Genomic DNA, 16,900 nt, shown 5'->3' on the forward strand with positions numbered 1-16,900 from the left:
GCTTCACTGGCCCATGTTGGTATTATCATTGCGCTCTTCCCTGCTGAGGCAGATTGGTCACTGGCCACTGGATGCCTTCTCACAGCAGCTCATGGCAGCTCATGAAAGTGCACTCCAGCTGCCGGCCAGCCCCACTGCAGCCTACACTGTCGCTGGTGACTCATGGCAGCCCAGCTCCAGGTTGAGCTGTTGTTCACCATCTTAGCTGTAGAGGGTGCAGCATCACTGGCCCTCATGTGGGATCTGAACCAGAGCCCTGCTGCTCAGAACTGGTGTCCCAAGCCAACTCTTAACCAGCATGACACTCGGCCGGCCTGTGTCTTTGTAATTTTTAAATTAAATATCAGATATCTCATGCAAAATAATAGAGACCTGAGTAAATACTATTTGCTCCTGGAAACTGGCACACATCTTGTCAGTTCAATAATGTGGGAGTTTGAGAAAATCTAGTTAAGAGTTGAGTGGGGCTTGGGTTTTGTTGTTACTATGGTAACCTTAAGAAAACCCCAGCCTTTCCTTTAAAAATGCCTTGTGCTTAGGATGAGAGTTGTGGTGCTAGAGGGTTTTTCTTAATGTGCATACTTTATCCTAATTTGTCATCTTTTCTTGTGACATGTGCCACAAAGTGGGGTTCTTTAGTCAAGCTTTTCACCTTACTCAGTTGTATATTGTTGTTGCTTGTTATTTGGTGTATGTGAGGCTGGTGGAGGAAGGGTAGAGTGGTTTCTCTTTTTCCTGGTCTAGCCTCAATCTTAGGAAGATTCTATGTGCCTGGGTCTTCTTTTTCTTGCTGTATGTCCTAGAAAGGGCCTGCTCATTAGCCTGAGTAATTGTATGAAGATAAAGTGAACAGAGCCAGAGGTGACTCATGATGGACAAGCAATGTGAGTGAAGGGTACTTCTTTGTCATTGCAAGCCAATAAGATTTTGGGGCCTTCTATTACTGAATAATAATTTAGCCTAAGGTGGCTGATATAATTCTAAAGTATTATTTTTCCATTTAGATGTTTAAAAGTATTTATAGCCAATCAAAGATTTTTAAAGCTCAGAGAAATGGTAGGCGGCTATTTAAGTATTCTAATTACTTGAAAAACAGGCTTGTTTGTAATCTCTTCTGTTTAAGTAGTATAGGTGGGGAGTTGAATAGAGTCATTTGATACAATTGAGCTTGACTTTAAGTCAAAATATATGGGTTTGATTTTTGACCTCATTGTCTCCATTTATGAAATTAGGGAGATTGGACTAACTTTAGTAATTTTCAACTTGTGGACTTTAGAATGCTGAGTGGTCTTGCAAGGAAGGGGTTTGCATGTCCAAAGAAGCCTGGGCATTATTTGTAGCACAAATACCTAATATCTACCTGGTGTTATGAATTGAGTTGTTCCTCCCACCAAAAAAAAAAAAAAAAGTATGTTGAAGTTCTAAACCCCAGTACTTCACAATGTGATCTTATTTGGAAATAGGGTCTTTACAGAAGTAATCAAGTGAAAATGAACTCATTAGGGTGAGCCTTAATGCAATATGGCTGGTGTCCTTACAAAAAGCTGATATTTGGACACAGAAACAGACACTCACAGAGGTAGACAATGTGAAGACATGCAAGGAGAAGAGAGACATGTGACTGGAGTGATGCATCTATAAGCCAAGGAATGCCACAGATTGTTAGCACACACCAGAAGTTAGAAGAGTCGAGCAAGGATTCTCCCTTAGAACCAACGGAGAGAACATGGCCCTGCTAATGCCTTGGTTTCAGACTTCTAGTCTACAGAACTGTGAAGCAATACATTTCTGTTATTTTCAGCCATCCACCTTTTTTTTTTTTTTTTGGTACCTTTTTTACGGTAGCCCTAGGAAATCAATGTGGATTTTGGTACTGGGAAGTAGAGTACTGCTGTAACAAATACCTAAAAATGTAAAGCAGCTTTGGAGCTGGTATTGGGTAGAAGATGGAAGCGTTTTGAAGTACTTAATATAAAAAAAAACCCTCTGCTGCTTTGAAGAGAGAGCTTATTAGCAGAAATATAAATGTTAAACTTTCTTCTAGTAAGGCCTCAGATGGAAATGAGGAACACGTTATTAGAAAGAGGAGGAAGGGCGATTCTTGTGAAAAGTGGCAGAGAACTTGATGAATTTTATTCTGTTGGGTGGAAAGTAGAACTTATAAGTGATGAACTCAGATATTTAGCTGAGGAGATTTTACAGCATAGAGCCCTGAGATTCCGCAGCAAGGCCCTGCCATCTGCAATGGAGAAACAGATCCTTTCGATAAATAGTTCCTTACGTGTTACTGGGTCCTAGTAGAAGGCTTGCTCATGGTGCATCAAAAGAACATGCTCCTAGAACTACCCAGTAAGAACTGGATTATGTCAGCCACCAATCTGAAGTCAGATGAACCCTGACGTAGCAATTTGTAAGATGAAAATGGTACATTGTGGATCGAACTTAAATGTGTGGATGATAAAGCGGAAGAGATTAGAAGTAGGCAGAGTGCCTCCAGGTCACTATGCAGATATCTGAAAGTGATGAGAGGAGAAAGGGACGGAAGGGGGGTAAATAGGAAGAGCTTCGGACTATAGTGTAATTTTGAGATAATGTTGGCCAGGCTGATGGGAAGTCTCTACGCGAATGTTGCTTGTAAGAGGTATCTCATGTTAGGTGGTAACAACCTGGCTCTAGTACCCCTGTTGTACTTAGTCATTGGTTGGGAGAAGCCTGGCAAAAGCCTTGCCTCAACATGAACACCGTACTGGATCAAAAGTGTGTTGACTGGAGGCTGCCAATCAACCAGGCTTCTCAGAGAAAGCTCTTCTGCATGGAGATCTAAGTGGTGCTCCGCTATTGCTGCCACATCTGCCAAGTTGTAGAAATTGATTTTCTCTCCTTTTTCCTTCTCTAAATTACACTGCACCCTCCTTGTGCAGAGTCTTAACATATACTGTTTCCTTCTGCTTGGGAAACTCTTCACCTCTATCATTCAATGACTCTTTAGATCACGGCTCAAATATCACCTCTCCAGGAAGGCTTTCTTTACTACAGGATTTTATAACTTGCTGTACTTTTTATACATGATACTTATTAAAGTTTGCAATTACATATTAGTAATTACACATTTTTTGGAGTCTTTCCTAGGCTGTAAGCTCTGTGAAGACACAGTCTTTTCTATTCTGTATTTCCAATACCTATCACAATGCCTGGCATATAGAAAGCATTCAATGTGTATTGAATGAACAAATGAATTAATTAATGACTCAGTTGTTTTTATTAATTTTTTTAATAACTGAGGAACTCTGAGAGCCTTAGGACATAAATCAGGACATAAATTGCCACCATCCTATATATAGATTAAAGTACAGAACATTCAAGGAAATTGTGCCAGGAAGTTATAGTTTATAAAATATGAAATTTTTTTGGCTCGTTTGCTTGAGTTTGAAGTTAAACAATAAAAAAATATTTATTTTTGGAGAATTTTTCATATTTGGCTTCCTGCTTTAACACTTTATAAATGGCCATTAAACTAAATTAAAATTCTGGGCCCACCGAGTGGCTCACTGGTTGAAGGTTGGCCTGGTAACATGAGCTCTGAACAGCAGGGCCGCCGGTTCGGATCCCACATGGGGCAGTGATGTTGCACCCTCTGCAGCTGAGATGGTGAACAGCAGCTCGACCTGGAGCTGGGCTGCCGTGGGTCACCGGCGACAGCGTAGGCTGCAGTGGGGTTGTGGTGGGCTGCCATGAGCTACTGTGAGTGGCCGGCAGCCAGTGTGAGCTGCCGTGAGCAGCTGTCCAATGGCCAGCAACCGATCTGCCTCAGCTGGAAAGAGCGCAGTGATAACAATACCAACATGGGCCAGTGAAGTGATGTCCTCCACAACTAGACCAAAGAACAAAAAGGACAGCAACTTGTCTGTTCCCCTTCCTTGATTCCCCAATGCTGTTCCCTCCCCCAATTCCCCAATAAAAATCTTTAAAAAAAATTAAAATTAAAATTATAATAGTAAAAATAATAATGATGTAATAATTCAATCATTCTTTAGTATGCTCTATATATTGTACCTCTAAGTCTCTTGTATGAACTATTTCACTAAATATTCTCAACATGATACATTAGTTATTATTATTATCCCCATTTTGCAGCTGAGGAAATTAACACTTAGTGAAATTACATATTTGCTCAAGGTCACAGACATATCATGTTATGGGTCTAGGTTTAGGTCTATCACATCTGTCTGACTCCAATGGCTATGACTTTATCCACAATCCTATAACTGCTTACATTTTGAATTTCTTATTCAAATACTGAATTTTTTTATTTCTTTCTGGGAGGTTATCTAAAGAAAAAAAAAACCATGTTAAAGTTGTACCTAATTTGAGACCTGATTCAAATTGTTTTGAGCCTCAGATTCACCTCAGAAGATCAAAATCTACCCTGCCACTCACCCATTTCTGCACCTGGATGCCTTTCTTATTTATTCTTAATAACACCAAATCCAAGGCCAAACTTAGTGCTTGAGTTCCTGTATCAGTCCTTTATTTTGATTCTCTTTTCCAGTGGTGTTGGGGTTCAGTGGTGTTGGGGTTCAGTGATGAACATAGATGCCTCTCTTGGTTCCCCTTTTTAATGAGTGCCATTGCCATATTCCCAGACATCCAGGTTTGAAATCTCAAAGTTACGCATTCCTTTCTCAAACAATATTTAATGGGAGTTTCCAGAGGATAGAGAGCTTGTTCTATTACCACTGTGTGTATCCTATACAACATCTGGTGTGGAATATGTGCTCAAGAAATAATGGCAGAATGTGTCTTTCTCCCTGGCTGCAGGCATCCATTGAAGATAAAACAGTGTTAAATGCAGTAGCGTTCTCCAGTGAGGACTAAATTCTGTTAACTGCAGTGCTTTTAAACTGGGGATTCAATGGATGTCAGTCAATCCTTTGAAAATATTATGAAAAGTTTTTGTGTCTGGGTATATATGATCATGTTTGTAGAAAAGGGCATATGCTTCAAAGAGTTTAATAATCACTGGTTATTGAAATTTTGCAATGTGGAGATCATCACCTTTAAGAGCAATTTCAGTGAATTGTACAGGCAGAATCAGATTTCAGGGTGTTAAGTGAATGGGAAATTAAAAGGTAGAAGCAGAAAGAAGTAGACTCACACAAGAAGAAAAAAAAAACATGGATATAGGTTAAAAGGATGCTATGTTGCAGGATGCCAGAGACTGGAACTGAAGGGGGAATACAAGAGCTACATTCATTGAAGACTTACTATTTTATGACCACTGAATCATGTCCTTTACATAAATTAGGCATTAGTTTATTGATCAAGTCACATCTTGAACATGATGGAATGGGAAAGGAAGGCTAAGGAAACAAATGGAATAGAAGAGTTGGCCTTGGATGGCATAAAAGAAAACCTCATTCTCCGAGACTTGAAAGAGGGAGGGAATAAAAGTACAAAATGTCAGTGAGTGGAGGCAGAGCCTAAGTTAATTTATACAGATGACCTCAAATTTCTCTATCAAGTAGAAAGCAAGTCCTCAAACAAAAAGAGGAGGTGAAGTTGGGTGTGGGACTTTAGGAAATTGGGGAAGATTTTGAAAAATTACTGAGATTTTTTTTACTTAATAAATATTTATTAAACACCTAGTATGTTGATACTGAGCATACATGGTTTTTGTTCTCCAGGAAGTTGCCACATTTAATGAATTATAAATTCCTGAAAGTTTTGAAACATGTTATAATTATTTTACATATTTCTCAATAGTGCCTAGCCTAATGCTTTGAGCAGAGTATGTAAACATTTAGGTTTTATGTCAACTGAATTGAACCCACAACTACTGTCTTAAGCAAAGCTTGAGGCTCTTGGACCATGGACTATTTTGGTGGGAGTTCTCTTTTTTTAGATTTTATTGGGGAATTGAGGGAGGGAAACAGTGCTGGGGAATCTACAGAAGGGGAACAGACAAGTTGCTGTCCTTTTGTTCTTCAGTCTAGTTGTGGAGGACGTTGCTTCANGCTTCACTGGCCCATGTTGGTATTATCATTGCACTCTTCCCGGGTGAGGCAGATCGGTCGCCAGCCTCTGGACAGCCACTCACGGCGGCTCTTGGCAGCTCACACCAGCTGCCGCCCATAAACGGTAGCTTATGGCAGCCCACTGCAGCAGGGGCTGCAGCCTAGCCGTCACTGGCGACTCATGGCAGCCCAGCTCCAGGTCAAGATGTTGTTCACCATCTTAGCTGTAAAGGGCAGTGTCACTGGCCCTCATATGGGATCCAAACCAGGGCCCTGCTGCTCAGAGCTGGCGTCCCATGCCAGCTCTTAACCAACATGCCACTTGGCTGACCCGGTGGGAGTTCTTTACAAACAGCATAGATCTGATGTTGAAAATATAGCTTGGAATACATAGTAACTGAAATACATTTAGAGCAGAGCTTCTCAACCTCAGCAGTTGACATTTGGACTGGAAAATTCTTTGTTTGCAGAGCTGTCTTGTACGTTGTAAGATGTTTCATAATATCCCTGTTTCTGCTGACTAAATTCTGGTAGCACTCCCCAACTCCCACCCAGTCCTGGCAAAAGTTACTCCAGACATTGTGACATGTCCTCTGGGGGCAAAATAGACCCAGACTGAGAACTCCTGATTTAGAGTATTGATGATTAATTTATGTAAAAATCATTCTGCATAACAAACATCTCAATTTAGAAACTCCAGTTATCACATGGTGATACCAAGGCTTGGCTGCTTCCTCTTTGTCTACTGACTGGTGTTTGAACAATTCCCATTTTTCCAGGAGGGAGCAATGAGGAGACCTTTAAGTGATGATTGTTTTCTCCCTTTAGGAGCTCTAAACGGGAGGGAGGTTGTGCATTTTTCTTTGATCTTTGCCTTCCTTCCTTTAGGATTGTAGAGAGTGGGCTATCCTTGCTGGTGATGCTTTTGCAGTGCTTGTACCTATGTTCATATAGCATGTCAATGTATGCAGTGAGATAATATTGGATTCAGAATCGAAGCTCTTGTGTTTAAAGCCACCATAGTTATGTAAACTTGGCAAGTCTCTTAATTATTTTGCTTTTTCATTGCTTTAGAGTGATTTTGAGAATAATATATGAAAGATAGAGTTTTGTAAGCTATAAAGCACTGTGAAAGATTGAGAATTAATATTTCTTGCCCCTGTGCTTATGTTCAAGATGCTCTCTTATTTGGAGATAAAGGATCAGGGAGATGATTTAAAGAGAAAACTAAAAATATTTGCCTTTTTTCAATGTGTTGGGGATGACAGGAAGTCAAAGATGTTGCCAAATATTCAAGGGTTAGTAGAAAATGCTAAACTAAAGATAGTTGTTCTGGCCATACTGGACTTTATTTATCCTCAGGGTTTTTTTTCTTTCATATTCATTGAACATTTATTAAGCACCCTTCATATGATAGGTGCTTTCACTGAAACTGACTTATTTACTTCTTAAAATATCTCTGTGAGAGTTGTCATTTTATTCCAGTTTGACATAAGAAGGAAGTGAAATTCAGAGAATTTGACCTGGTTCACAGGACTAGTAAGAACTAAGATTTAAGCCCTGATATTAAAACTTCAAGTCCAGGGCCCTTTCTACTATGCCAGGCAATCTCTCCTATGGGAAATATTTAATAATGAGATTAATCCATTTACTAGCTTTCAATTAATGAATTCTTCATTTCCACAATGTGCAAAGACTTGTACAAGGCTACCTATAAGAAAATTCCAAGCTATATACTGGTCGTACTTCATGATGAGACATATATTTTAGAAAGAAATTTTAAAAGTTTGAATCCTAGGGCCGGCCGAGTGGCTCAGTTGGTTAAGAGCTCGCTCAAGAGTTTGAGCTCTGAGCAACGGTGGTTCGAGTCCAGCCCGAGCTGAGCAGCNTTAAGAGCTCGCTCAAGAGTTTGAGCTCTGAGCAACGGTGGTTCGAGTCCAGCCCGAGCTGAGCAGCCGCTGAGCTGCCAATAGGTAGCAGGATGGCTCAGCTAAAAAAAAAAAAAAGTTTGAATCCTCCCTTGTCTAATATGCAAATCAGTGCCATTAGGTGGTCTGAGGCCACAGTTCATCGAAGAATCATCGACATTTCTGACAGAGGAAAGTAAATCCCAACAGTTGGAGCTGCAAGCCACCTGTCTTTTGTTATTTCATATTTTGTCAAAAATTATCAGCCTGGTTGGAAAATAGTTGCGACCAACTAATATTACTAAAATGTATAGTATGATTACATGGAATACAGAAACTGTTCACTCAGAGATAAAATACACATCCTTTGAAATTTTGAAAAAAACACTAAGAATTATGGAAGGATTACTATGCCATTTACTAAGGCCATTACAGAATATGTGACAATTTGTTGGAAGAAAATGAATTCATATACAAGTGTTTTATAGGTACTGAATCTTAGTTTCTTACAGGAGAACTGAAATTGAATTTACAACTATTTGACCAAGCTCCATTGTTTTACAGGTAAGAAAAATGAGACCAGCAGAGGTTAAATGGCTTGTCCAAGGTCATAAGGTACTGAAAGAAAATGACACTTAAATCTTCTCACTATATGAAAAGTCAGATTATTATTATTATTATTATTATTATTATTACTATTATTTATACAAATAGCTCCTATTTATTTGATGCTTATGATTTTGAGAATTTTACATATAGTAGCTTATTTAATCTATACAGAAAATCTAGATAGTAAATATTATCATTGCTATTTTACAGGGAAAGAACTGAGGCTCATGAAGGTTAATATACTTGCAACATGGACTCTACACAGATATACAGAATGATATAAATAAACAAGCAAATAAAGAAATGGGGAAAAAGCAAACACTCTTTTTGGATTATTCCTCTCCCATCTAATAAATGATGAAGGATTGATGAAATCAGAAAAAAAAAATCAACTTTTGGCAAGTATCGCAGTATTCATTAAGGGAACAGTCATCAATAGATGATAACACTAGTAAGTGAAACATTGATGGAACTAAGATATTTACCTAGACTCAAAAGTTCTGTCCTATAAGATAATTATTAATTACAAATGAATATACAAATCACTTTATGTTTCTTCTGGCCTCATGCCATGAGAAGAACACAATACCATCTCTAGAATATCCCTGTAAAACATGCATAACCTGAAACTAATCATAAGAAAACCCAAAGATGAGAGACATTCTAAAATACATCTGACTTGTTCTCTTCAAAAATGTCAATGTCAGGGCCGGCCAAGTGGCTCGTTGGTTAAGAGTTGGCTTGGGAGTGTGAGCTCTGAGCAGCAGGGCTGCTGGTTCGGGTCCCACATGGGCCAGTGATGCTGCGCCCTCTACAGCTAAGATGGTGAACAACAGCTTGACCTGGAACTGGGCTGGCCATGACTCGTCGGCGATGGTGTAGGCTGCGGTGGGGCTGCCATGGGTTGTCGTAAACTACCATGAGTGGCTGGCAGCCAGTGTGAGCGGCCGGCCAACAGCATGAGCTGCTGTGAGACACCATGAGCGGCCGTCCAATGGCTGGCGAGTGACTGCCTCACCCAGGAAGAGCACAGTGATCATACCAACGTGGGCCAGTGAAGCGATGTCCTCCACAACTAGACTGAAGAACAAAAAAAGATAGCAACTTGTCTGTTCCCCTTCCCCGATTCCCCAACACTGTTCCCTCCCTAATCTCCCAATAAAATCTTTAAAAAAAGGAAATGTCATAAAAGACAAAGACTGAATGAAACATGTGACCCAGGATTTTTTTTTTATATAAAGGAAAATATAGGCACAAGTGGAGAAATATGAATGCTACCTGAAAGTTAGATAATAAAATTAGATCAATTTTAATTTTCTGATTTTATAACTGTATATGGTTATGTAACAGAATGGCCTTGTTTTTAGAAAATAGACACTGAATTATTAATGGTCCTAATGTCTATAATTTATCTTCCAATGATTCAGAAAAAAAATGTGTGTGTGTATGTATATGAATGATAAAACAAATATGATAATGTGTTAGCATTGCAAGACTTCTGGGAGAAGGTACAGAGGAATTCTTTCTACTATTATTCTTGTAAATTTTCTTTAAATCTAAACTCGCATCAAAAAGAAGTTAAGGAGGGGATGGTAGAAAATGGTAAAGGGGGTCAAAAGGAAGAACTGAATCTTGCCTGTGAACACACATACAATATACAGATGATGTATTACAGAATTGGACACTTGAAACCTATATACTTTTACTAACCAGTGTCACCCCAATAAATTTAGTTTAAAAAGAAGAAAAGGAATTTGCCACAAGTCACATCCTTAGCTCTGGGACACTAATCCTGGCCGGCCTGAGTTCAGTCAATGCTCTCAAGATTTCAGTGTCAGAGGGTACGATAAGCTCCCGTGGATACTGTGCATTGTGTCATCAAGACAGAGGGGATCTTACCTCACCCATGAATCCTCTACCTATTGCTGCAAGACAAGGAGTTCTATTTACTTAGATTTATATGTGTCATCTAATTTCACTAACAATGACTCTTACCTTCATCACACAGTGCGGTTCAGATGTAAAGTTCTGAGCCTATTAATTATCCTTTGTAAATTTCAGTTTACTCATTCAAAAGAGGGGATAATAATACCTACATCAAGGATTGTTCCAAGGATTGAATATAATCAGGAGGAGAAAATACCTGTATTTTGAAAAACATTGTGGTCTTTCAAAACAATGTTAACTGTATTTTTCTTTTCCTTTTGGCATCTACCATGACAGGTAGGTTAGGCAAAGAGGGTCTAGGGAATTGATTGGATGATGACCAAAGCTCTTTTGAAGGTTGGATTAAGCTGTACCAAATTGCCGTCCCTAGTTTTCTAGTTCTACAAGGAATGTTTGGTATACTTTATATACTCTATTGTAAGTTTTGCATGGGGGAGGTATGACTATTTAAGTTCAGAAAGCAGCAAAGGAACTACGTGGTAGAGAGGGTGCTTCTTTTCTAACTTTTTTTTTTTGTAATGCTTATATTGCACATCTATAGGATTTAGGAATAGAACAAGAATCTGTTCTCTGGTAACATTTTTGAGTCAAGAGCTGCCATGAAAAACCTTAAGTGGCAACAAGCATGCCATTGAAAAAGGAATATTGAGTTTGGGATTTGAGATTGTTAAAATTCATCATAAAATACATATTCTACAGTGAAATAAACTGATAAATAAATAGTATATTGGAGCATACTCTCAAAGTTCACTTATACAAACCTACATTTTTTAAGGAAAGCAGATCCAGAGAAGGAAAATGACTTGCTATGGTTGCAGAGTTATTTAGTGAAAATACTGTGAGATTGGTTCTCTTGACTTTTAGACCAACAGAACCACCACAGAAAGGTAGTTTGTGATTCTTTGTGCCTTGATCAGTTTCTCTAAGCCACTTAAAGTGAATGGCGAAATTTCTATTTCCCCTAGTCCTAGTGTGGTGGGCTAGATATACAGAACAAAACTCCATCTAAAAAACAAACAAACAAACAAAACCAATAGATAAAATAAAAAACAAAATTCTTGAATGAATCACTGAAGTGGCAATAAAATGAGAACTCCTAAGAAGCTGAGAAAAGAAGTTAAAGTAGGAATCCAGAAAATTAAGCTAATAAAATTTTAAGTAAAAAATTCAAGGAAATTACAAAAGATGATATGTTATTTATTAATGCTGATTATTGAATATTTCGAACTCTCTGACTTCTAGGCACATAGTAGAATTATACTTCTTGGATTGCTATGTGAACAATTCTGACCAGTGACTTGTGTGAGTGGAACTGACATATGCGTCTTCTGACCTAAGCATTTAATTCTCAATGAGAGCCTCCAGTGCTCTCTTTTCTCTTGGATGATTGGCAATATTCTACATAGTGTCCTCTTTGTCAGCCTAGGTCCTTGAGTAAAATTGACAAGCAACAGAGATGAAGTCAACTCTTGCAAGACATGTTGGAAGGAAAAAGAAATACAAAATACAAAATAAAAAACATAATGCTTTGTTTTGTAAAGTACTAGGATTTCACTTTGTTAGTGCAGCAAATCCTGCCTGTCCTAACGTAGAAAACATAATATTAATGGGAATAAAAATAACACTAGCAAACATTAGTGTACCTGTTAATATGTTTCAGGCACTTTTCTAGGTGCTTTACATATGTCAATTAATAAATCTCAACAATTTTATAAAGTAGATATTATTATTCTTACTTCATTTATGAGGAAACTGACACACAAAAGGATGAAGTCATTTGCTGGAGGTCACATAGTTAGAAAATGACAGAACTGGCATTTCCTTCAGTAAGAAGGAAAATTATCCTGATTGGAAGGTCTAATATGCATTGGTATGGCACATGAGCATATTGATATATATGAAATAGCTAAACAAATATAACTACATAAAGTTATAAAATAATGACTATTGGAAGTTTATAAAGATAAAATAGAACGAAAATACTGAACAAAAATTGCATATAGTTTTGAAGAAAATGGAAATTGGATGTTTAAGAGTTGTAACGTTTTACCAGGGCTCAAAAGTAGAGCAAATATATAGATAACTTTAAACTTTGTAAGATACTTGGCAAAACATTTCTAAAATAGTCACTACTACTCTATAAGGTATATCACTATATGAAAAGTTAGCTATAAGTGTATAATTTCCAAACATGAATTAAAAAATAAAGGGCAAAGAGAAATCTCAATCAATGTAAAGCGAGACAAGAATGGAGAAAAATTGAAAATGTAAAAAAAATTAATAAAAATTAGGTGGTAGGAAGTAAAACATATTAGTAATTTCAATTTTATTTAAGTGGACTTACTCTCTATTTACAACACAAACTTTTTAATGTTTATTCTTGATACTGGAATTAAACATAGTAGAAGAAATAAGAATAACATTATTTCTACTCATATGCTAAAATAACTAACAAATTATTAACAAAATAAATCAATTATCTAAAAGTATATAATACATCATAGATGGTCAGAATCCTCCACACTGCAAGGTAGGTTTAACATAAAACTTAAATTAACATAAATAGATTAGCATATGATTAAAAGAGAAAAATGCATGACCTTCTCAATGGGTATAAAAGAAGCATTCACTAAAATTAAATATGCATGAATGACAAAAACAAGAATTAGAAGGAACATTTAATAGAGAAACATCAAATTATAAACAAGTCAAAAAGGTTCATCAGAATCACTTCCTTTCAATGATTTCCTGGAAGTTCAGGACAAGAAAAAGCCATAAAAGGCATAAATATAGAAAAGGAAGACACAATGTTGTCATCATTATTTGCAATGCACTGACTGTTTCCATATAAAATGCAAAGAATGTACTAATAAACTACTAGACATGAAAAGGAAATTTTTTCATTTTTGATCAAAACAATATTATTATCAAATTCCTTGTATTTCTGTGCATTACCCATGAGCTAGAAAATGTAATATTAAAAATAATATAATAACAATAAAATATATCTATCTACATACATACATATACAAAGAAATATAAACAATATTTTCAAGACTTAAAGGAAAAATTATGAAATTTAGTTTAAAAGTATTAAAAAAGATCTAAACCAATGGGAAGATATACCATGTTCATGAATAGAAAGATTCAAAAATTTAAAACTGTCACCTGATCTTACAGGAAAGAAAGCTAGAGGAGTTTGAAGATACAAAAAATAAATAAGATTATTTGTATGTGTTTAACATTTTCTGTAATGAAATTTTTTTTAAGTAAATGAAAATAAAACTCAAGTTTTCTCAAAATTATCTATTCTTATGAAAATCTTACCAAGGCTTTTTTGTGCCTTGTAAAATGGGTTCTAAAATTCCAAAATGATTCTAAAATTTTTATGAAGGAGGAAAAACTAAGAAAATCTAAAATGCTCCTGAGAGGGGGAAAAAACCCTAGAAGAAATTGGGGGACATAATCTATTAGATAGCAAGATCCTTATATAAGGCACTAATAATTAAAATTTTAGTGTAATTTTGAGTACAGACAAATAAATCAATGAAATTAGAATAGAATTAGTAGAAACCAACTTACAAATATATGGAAATATATAACAAAATATGCAGTGCAAATCATTGGGTAAAGAGCAGACAACTTCTAAAAGCTAAATAAATGAGACTATATCAAACTACAAAGCTTCTGCACAGCAAAAGAAACCATCGACAAAAAAAAGGCAACCAACTGAATGGGAGAAGATATTTGCAAACAATGCATCTGATAAGGGGCTATTATCCAAAATATATAAGGAACTCATACAACTCAACAACAAAAAACAATCCAATTAAAAAATGGACAGAGGACCTGAATAGACATTTCTCCAAAGTGGACATACAGCAGGCCAGTAGACATATGAAAAGATGCTCATCACTAATCATCAGAGAAATGCAAATAAAAACCACAGTGAGATACCACCTCACACCAGTTAGAATGGCTTTCGTCAACAAGACAAATACTAACAAGTGTTGGAGAAGCTGTGGAGAAAAAGGAGCTCTCATATGCTGTTGGTGGGAATGCAGATTGGTGCAGCCACTATGGGAGGCCGTGTGGAGGTTCCTCAAAAAATTAAGAATAGAATTACCACATGACCCAGGAATTCCTCTCCTGGGTATATACCCAAAAAATCTAAAACATTTATCCGTAAAGATACATGTGCCCCGATGTTTATTACAGCTTTATTTACAGTGGCCAAGACATGAGAACAACCGAAGTGTCCTTTGATACATGATTGGATAAAGAAGATGTGGTATATATGCACAATGGAATACTACCCTGCCATAAGAAAAGATGAAGTAGTGCCATTTGCGACAACATGAATGGATCTTGAGATTATTATGCTAAGCGAAATAAATCAGACAGATAAAGTCAAGAGCCATATGACTTAAGAACCATATGACTTCGCTAAAATGTGGGATGTAAAACTAAAAGCAACAAAGGAACAAGACAAACAAACAAAGAAACAAAAACTAATAGAACACTGACCATAGTTTAGTGGTTACCAGAAGGTAAGAGGGGTCAAATATATGGTGATGGAAGGAGAACTGACTCTGGGTGGTAAACATACAACGTGATATACAGATGATGTATTACAGAATTGTATACGTGAAACCTATGTAATTTTATTAACCATTGTCACCCCAATACATTTTAATTAAAAAGAAAACTAGGTGACCTCTTTTTTATTGTATAAGACAGTATCTATGTTAGAGAAAATTAAGTTGGATTTCTATCTCTCTCTCTCTATAAAAATAAATCCCAGTTAAAGACTCAAATTTGAAAGAGAACATCAAATTTTGCAAGATAATATAGGAGAATATCTATGTGGCCTTGGGGTAGGGGAAGATTTTATAAACAAGACACTAAAGCATTACCACAAAAATACATTTTACACATTTAACTATTTTACAAAATAATGTTACCGAGTGTGGTAGGGAATGGGATCAGAAAGGCGCACGGAAATCCCCAAGGCCTGTGTAATTGTGCACCACATTGCGGTAAGTGTTTTTTCTCAAGTTGGATGATAGTTATGTAGGTGTTTACTTTATTTATTTTTTTGAACTTACACATTTTTTCTAAATAGTCCAACTGGAGCAATTGTGTTGTAATTTCACCTATATCTTCTATTTAAGTGTAGATTTTCACAAAAAAACCTGAGCAGTTTTGTCCTGTTAAGAAGTCATGCTAAATCATATTTCTCATTTAGTATCTAGTAGATTCCAGGTGAGTGACGATGTGTTTCAGATTCAGCAAATTTATCTTTTAGTCAAAATTATCTGTATTTGACAACTTAAAAGCAGCAAATTTCCATTCCCTGCAAATTTAAAGTAATTTAGCATAACTACGTTAGAAATGTAATCTGTAATCATTGGGGCTTTTTGGTGAACTTTCTCCTCATTCTCATTGGCTTATTCTTACTCAGCCCTAAATCACAACAGCCCTTGTGCTAGCAGCAGCACCACACTATCCTTTACCATCCCCACCAATGAGTTATTGATTGCTGACTCCCAAATCAATGGATTTGCAACCAGATGATATGAATTTGTGGCTTTACCTGTCCACGTACTACCTACGTGACTTGATCAAAATTTGTGTCAGGTGGAGTGGGAAGAGATGGAAACTTATTTGTCAGCAAGAGGAAAAAAAATCTAATACACATTTATTAGATTCCTATACTGGACACTATGGTAGGCAGAATAATGACTCCCCAAAGATGTCCACGTCTTGAGCCATGAAACCTGTGGAGATGTTGCCTTCTTATATAGCAACAGGGACTTTGCAGAAGTGATGAATGATCTTAAGATGGGAAAATTATCAGGTGGGCCTAATGTAGCACAAGCATCCTTACAAGAGGGAAGTAGGATTGTCAAGAGTTAGAGAAGGAAGACTGATGCCATAAGGAGAAGTCAGAATGATGCTATTGCTGAAAGGGGGGCCATGAGCCAAGGAATGAGGATAACCTCTAGAAGCTAGCAAATGCAAGAAGTGGACGTGCCCGAAAGAATGCAGCCCTGCTGACACCTTCATTTTAGGACTTCTGATATCCAGCACTGTAAGGTAATACATTTGTGCTGTTGTAAGCCACACATTTTGTGATGATGTGTTATAATAGCAATAGAAACAAATGCAGACACAGCTCGTATGGCACTAAAAATTTTTATGGGCTCCATCTTTCTCCAACTGCTGCTGTAGTGACTGACCAGTTCTAACTAGCTTTGTGCAGCTGCAACCAGATGCTCTTTGCCCCTCACATATCTTGCTGAAGGATTCTCTGATGGTTGCAGGAACTTCCTGACAAACATATACAACCTGGAAATTCATGCCCTAGAGCTGTCCTTGAGAGTGGGGGATAAGTGCTGATGAATAAATACTCCTCCCTTT

At 37.0% G+C, this 16,900-nt stretch overlaps 1 long non-coding RNA gene across 1 annotated transcript in view; it reads left to right on the top strand.

Annotated features, from left to right (window-relative positions):
- LOC109389713 (uncharacterized) overlaps window positions 1-9,264 on the top strand; it is an 11,230-nt gene extending 1,966 nt beyond the window's left edge. The window contains exons 2-3 of the long non-coding RNA XR_002125448.1: window positions 8,486-8,536; window positions 8,741-9,264. This is a non-coding gene — a long non-coding RNA (uncharacterized LOC109389713). The remainder of the gene's footprint in view (window positions 1-8,485; window positions 8,537-8,740) is intronic.
- Window positions 9,265-16,900: the final 7,636 nt, after the last annotated feature.

The sequence above is a fragment of the Hipposideros armiger genome, unplaced genomic scaffold, assembly GCF_001890085.2.
Source record: "Hipposideros armiger isolate ML-2016 unplaced genomic scaffold, ASM189008v1 scaffold_240, whole genome shotgun sequence".
Classification (NCBI taxonomy): Eukaryota; Metazoa; Chordata; class Mammalia; order Chiroptera; family Hipposideridae; genus Hipposideros; species Hipposideros armiger.